The following is a 6,524-nucleotide window of genomic DNA, read 5'->3' on the forward strand; positions in this document are numbered from 1 at the left end:
TTGAATCTCTTTGGTGTCCTTTGAAGCCTAGCTAAGCAAAAAATTAGAGACCCATAGGTCCCTTATATTGGAATCGGAGCTTAAGTTGGGAAAGGTTGGCTTGAAAACGTTTTTGCGAGCGATGGAGGCGCGTCCTGCGATGAGGCGGGAGGAGCGCTGGGACCTGGTGGATGGGAGAGGGCGACGGTACAGGGGGGCGCTTGGATCCAGGAACTTCTGAGATCTGGACGATTAGAATTTTTATTTCATTAAGCGAAAGCTGGAGTTGTCTGCGTAGGTGATGATGGAAACTAGAATGAGATGCATTTTTGTGCCTGTGCGGACTGTAAAATTTTATATTGACTTTCACTGGAACATAATTTTTGTTTCTGTTCCCCAGTCACCCAGGAGGCAGAGATGCATCGTGGGCTGAGTTCCAGAGAATTTATGGGATCAGACCCTGGGCTGTGGGGGTGGAAGGCTGAGGCTTGGCTTTAAAAGAACAAAAATTTCTGCTTGTATCGATATAAATTTATTTTCCTTTCTTTATTATTCTAATGCGCGCTTCTTGAGATAAATTACAAATCCAAGTACTGGATTTCTTAGAGTTGGTATCTTGTGTTTTGCCTAAGTTATTAATTACTAATATAATATCGTTATTATTATTTTTATTATTATTTTGAGATGGAGTCTCTCTCTGTTTCCCAGGATGGATTGTAATGGCGCGATCTCGGCTCACTGCAACCTGCGCCTCCTGGGTCAAGCGATTTTCCTGCCTCAGCCTCCCGAGTATCTGGGACTGCAGGCGTATGCCACCATGCCTGGCTAATTTTTGCATTTTTAGTAGAGACGGGGTTTCATCGTGTTAGCCAGGCTGGTCTGGGACTCCTGAGCTCATGTGATCCGCCCACCTGGGCCTCACGAAGTGCTGGGGTTATAGGCGTGAGCCACTGCTCCTGGCCTTTAGTTTGTAAAGTCTTTATTCTCAGTTATTCGGAAGACTATTTTGAACATAATATGTGTTTGGCAGTGCTCCTGGACAACTGAATTGATTTCTCTTGGGCCCGGAGAGGAAACTTGCTGACTGGAGGCTCCTCAAGAGAAGAGGAGCCTATATGGTGGTATCTGAGTAAACCAAGCCCTATCCACTGCTTCTTTGAGTCTCTGTTTTCGTAACTGGGAATTACATCTGATAATAGGTGAAGGGTGAAAAAATGAGAGTGTATTTTAGCATAAAAATACATTTATATGTTATTTACATATAAACATACACATATAAAAATTCTATTTATTTTACATATAAAATCCATATATGTATTTAAATTTTTTTTTTTTTTTTGAGATGGAGTCTCACCCTGTCGCCAGGCTGTAGTGCAGTGGCACGATCTTGGTCACTGCAACCTCCACCTACTGCAACCTCTGCCTATCGGGTTCAAGCGATTCTCCTGCCTCAGCCTCCCAAATAGTTGGGATTACAGGTGCGCGCCACCACGCCCAGCTAATTTTTTGTTGTTGTCGTTTTGTGTTTTTTTTTTGAGATGGAGGCTCACTCTGTTGCCAGGCTGGAGTGCAGTGGCACTCTCTCGACTCACCGCAACCTTTCCCTCCCGGATTCAAGTGATTCTCTTGCCTTAGCCTCCTGAGTAGCTGGGATTACAGGCATGTGCCCCCACACCCGGCTAACTTTGTATTTTTAGTAGAGATGGGGTTTCACCATATTGGTCAGGCTGGTCTCGAACTCCCGACCTCATGATCCACCTGCCTGGGCCTCCCAAAGTTCTGGGATTACAGGCGTGAGCCACTGCGCCTGGCCTTAAGAAATGTTTTTAAAGTGTATGGCACAGTTCTTGGTGGTGGAATATATAAACTGTAGGTTGGAGAGTCTAATTCCCCTGGATGGGGACATAGCCACATGTAAGGCTGTCAGGAGGGAAGTTTGAGGACATCGTGGCTCCCAGTGTAGGAAATATGGGAAAGACATTTGTCCTTTGATTTTCTGCTGAGAGCTTCAAAATGCACATGCCCCAAGATTATGTCACTTTTTTTTCATGATGAAATGGAATTTATTTCTGGATGTGTATTTTAATGTTCTAATGCTGCAATTTTGGGGGTGAAGAAAATAAAATTCAGAAGTAGAAAATGAAAGTTTTCCTTTCCTGACCTCTCCATTCTGGTAAATAATTGAGATGGCCAGGGTTAAAAGTTTAAGGAAATGTGTTCCTAAACTTGAAAAATTTTAAATTTTCACTCTGCTTAATAACTCATACTGGGAACAGTTTTGTACAATAAGTAAATACTGTGGATAGTAATATGTTCCCATTGATTATTCCTTGTTTCATACTAGTTTTGTGTCAACATATCCCTTCATTAGTTTGAGCTGTATCTTTGCAGACCATTTAATATGTATTTAAGGTATAGGATAGTACATAGAGTCACAGTGCACTGTTAATTCTGTACTAATATTTTACCTAAACCCCACCAATTGATTTTCTTAATCACAAGTACTTTCTGGAGATATTTTCTAATTTTAAAGAATATGAATGTACCAGACTTTAATAGTTTCCTCATTTTAGACTTTCAATGTTGTTCTATTTATTTATTTATTTATTTTGAGACAGAGTCTCGCTTTGTCACCCAGCAGTGGCGCCATCCCAGTTCACTGCGACATCCACCTCCTGGGTTCAAGCAATCCTCCTGCCTCAGCTTCTCGAGTAGCTGGGATTACAGGCGTGTGCCACAATGCCTGGCTATTTTTTGTATTTTTAGTAGAGACAGGGTTTCACCATGTTGGCCAGGCTGATCACGAACTTCTGACCTGAAGTGATCTGCCCTCCTTGGCCTCCCAAAGTCCTGGGATTACAAGTGTGAGCCACTGTACCCAGGCCCTATTGCTTCATTTTTAGATATTAGGTAGAATGTACAATTCTATCAGCGTACTTCTCGAATTTTGAATGTGTTATCTGGATGTCTCTGAAAAGTGGCATTGATAGCTCATAGGCTGTACTAGTTATATCTTTCTGCATAAAAAATTACCCCAAAGCTGAGTGGCTTAAAATTACAATCTTCGGCCGGGCGCGGTGGCTCAAGCCTGTAATCCCAGCACTTTGGGAGGCCGAGACGGGCGGATCACAAGGTCAGGAGATTGAGACCATCCTGGCTAACACAGTGAAACCCCGTCTCTACTAAAAAGCACAAAAAAACTAGCCGGGCGAGGTGGCGGGTGCCTGTAGTCCCAGCTACTCGGGAGGCTGAGGCAGGAGAATGGCGGGAACGCGGGAGACGGAGCTTGCAGTGAGCTGAGATCCGGCCACTGCACTCCAGCCTGGGGGACAGAGCAAGACTCTGTCTCAAAAAAAAAAAAAAAAAATTACAATCTTCTTATAACAACAGATGCTGGTGAGGATGTGGAGAAACAGGAACGCTTTTACACTGTTGGTGGGAGTGTAAATTAGTTCAACCACTGTGGAAGACAGTGTGGCGATTGCTCAAGGATCTAGAACCAGAAACACCATTTGACCCAGCAATTCCATTACTGGATATATACCCAAAGGGTTATAAATCATTCTACTATAAAGACACATGCACACGGATGTTTGTTGCAGCACTGTTTACAATAGCAAAGACTTGGAACCAACCCAAATGCCCATCAATGATAGACTGGATAAAGAAAATGTGGCACCTATACACCGTGGAACACTATGAAGCCGTAAAATACAATATGAGCTCATGTCCCTTGCAGGAACATGGTTGAAGCTGGAAAGCATCATTCTCAGCAAATTAACACAGGAACAGAAAATCAACCACCACATGTTCTCACTCATGAGTGGGAGTTAAACGTGAAAACACATGTACACAGGGAGGAGAACATCACACACAGGGGCCTGTCAGGGGGTGAGGGGAAAGGCGAGGAAGAGTATTAGGACAAATACCTAATGCATGTGGGGCTTAAAACCTGGATGACAGGTTGATGGGTGCAGCAAACCACCGTGGCACATGTATACCTATGTAACAAACCTGCACGTTCTGTACATGTATCCCCAAACTTAAAGGAAAATAATTTTTAAAAACCTACAGTCTTCTCTTATCCTACAGTTTCTGATGGTCACGAAGCTGGGACCAACTTAATAGGGTGGTTCTAGCTCACTGGCTTTGAGGAGGTGGTGGTCACAGTGTTGGTCACCCTGCAGTGATCTGAACACTTGACTTTAGGGCCTCAGTTTTCTTCTGAAGATTAGCATTATGGTAAAACAATGGACATCTTAAGGAAGACTACATAATCACCTGCGGAAATAGCATACTCATGGTCAAAATAACGTAAATGTAAGAAAATGAAGAGGTTCATTAAAGTATTTTATTAAAAATACATTTCAAGTATCTAACCAATACATATATACCCACTAATAATTTATTTGTTCTTATATTCTGATGTGTAATCACTAATAATTAAACTAATAGAGTATGATTTCTGAGTTAATTTGCTAATGAGAAATAATTTACAAGGGTAAAAAACTATTTTCCCAGTTAATATTGTCTTCTTATTTAATTTTAAACATGTTGAACCACATTCTCTTATTTGCATGTCTTGTATTCTAAATAAACCTTTCTCAGGCATGCTGAATATTTAAATTACTATTTATTTTTTGAATTTATTTTTACATTTAGTTCTATTTATTTACTTATTTATTTGGAGACCAGGTTATGAGACTGACTATTTTTTGTATTTTTGGTAGAGACGGGGTTTCACTGTGTTGCCAAAGCTGGTCTCAAACTCCTGGCCTCAAGCAATCCACTCACCTCATCCTCCCAAAGTGCTGGGATGACAGGTGTGAGCCACTGCACCTGGCCTGCTATTTTATATATAAATTCAGAACTTAATTAAAATGTTTTTTTCTTATTAGGAATATAATAGTCACAAAATCTTTTCATAGCTTTTTTTTTTTTTTTAAATAAGAAATAATGGAAAACAGTCTTTCCCAAACACTCCAATGGTCTCTTTGGAAATGCTCACTAGAAACTTCCAATAGATTCTAGGCATAAAAAAAGTTTTCCAGAACTATTCTCAGCTTCCCAAGTGTAAGCTGGCATTGACACTACAGGTGAAATCCTAATTGCAGTTTTGTGGGGAGATGAGGTCACAGAATCACAAAGCCACATTTCAGGCTCTGCCTTCCTCCCACCCACACATGCTTTGACTGTTCAGATCATCACCCTCAGCTCACAGTCCTGGCAGCAAGAAGGAGTCTGGTATTTTCTACTTTAGACTGAGGGACATAGTCTGTAGCAGGAGTCTGTACATAGGAAATGTATCAGGAATCTGGGTAGGTGTGCATGTCTGGAAAAGAAACTCTTTTGGGGTAGAAATTGGTCTGGGGCAAAACTAAATAGGAAGAAGGAATAATGCCTGGGGCATGAGCTGAGCTTGTGGAGAGGGACTGGAGGTCTGAAATCCTAAACTGAACCATGACTACTGCTAATGTAATATAACAAAATTCTCATTGAAGGGGTTTTTGGTGTTTAATCCAAGTGTTATCAAAATCTGAATTTTAATGTGCTTCAGGATTGTAATTTCAAAATTAATCCACTGTTTAATACGGTGTGCAAAAGTCACAGAGATATTTTCGGAAGTGGTATAACTATTTCTGTAAAAGCTCTATGCATGGGATAGGTCTCTTCCACAGGAGGCCTACGCGCCGCCGCTTGTGCTGCCGCCATGTCTCCAGTGATCCCTGAAAAGTTCCAGCATATTTTGCGAGTACTCAACACCAACATCGATGGGCGGCGGAAAATAGCCTTTGCCATCCATCACTGCCATTAAGGGTGTGGGCCGAAGATATGCTCATGTGGTGTTGAGGAAAGCAGACATTGACCTCACCAAGAGGGCGGGAGAACTCACTGAGGAGGAGGTGGAACGTGTGATCACCATTATGTAGAATCCACGCCAGTACAAGATCCCAGACTGGTTCTTGAACAGACAGAAGGATGTAAAGGATGGAAAATATAGCCAGGTCCTAGCCAATGGTCTGGACAACAAGCTCTGTGAAGACCTGGAGTGACTGAAGAAGATTCGGGCCCATAGAGGGCTGTGCCACTTCTGGGGCCTTCGTGTCCGAGGCCAGCACACCAAGACCACTGGCCGCCGTGGCCGCACCGTGGGTGTGTCCAAGAAGAAATAAGTCTGTAGGCCTTGTCTGTTAATAAATAGTTTATATACCAAAAAAAAAAAAAAAAAAAAAAAAGCTCTATGCATGGGATAACGAATATGACAGAGCTAATTGAATTATCTAATTCATAGCAAAAACAATGTGACTGAATAGGAATTGCTGAACTATAATTATTTTTCTGTAATACAGGTGTGTCATGCTTAATAGAGGCAGTAAATGTGTGTCTGCTGAGAATGTCTGCGGTCTGTTAATCATGCTGAGACTGTTTTCCTTCCTGAAATTAGGGAAGGTTCTTTAAGAAAAAGTTAATAACATAATAGAGGGTTTCAGACAGCAAATGATTAAGGACTTAATTTTCAATTTTCAATTTTAAAACTAATTATT

The 6,524-nt window shown here is 41.6% G+C and overlaps 1 pseudogene across 1 annotated transcript; it reads left to right on the forward strand.

The window, feature by feature from the left end:
• Positions 1-5,607: 5,607 nt before the first annotated feature.
• LOC101016916 lies at positions 5,608-6,189 on the forward strand (annotated as a pseudogene). Its single transcript, XR_163138.5, has one exon. The product of XR_163138.5 is annotated as a 40S ribosomal protein S18 pseudogene (transcript).
• Positions 6,190-6,524: the final 335 nt, after the last annotated feature.

The sequence above is a fragment of the Papio anubis genome, chromosome 20 (genome assembly GCF_008728515.1).
Source record: "Papio anubis isolate 15944 chromosome 20, Panubis1.0, whole genome shotgun sequence".
Lineage (NCBI taxonomy): Eukaryota > Metazoa > Chordata > Mammalia > Primates > Cercopithecidae > Papio > Papio anubis.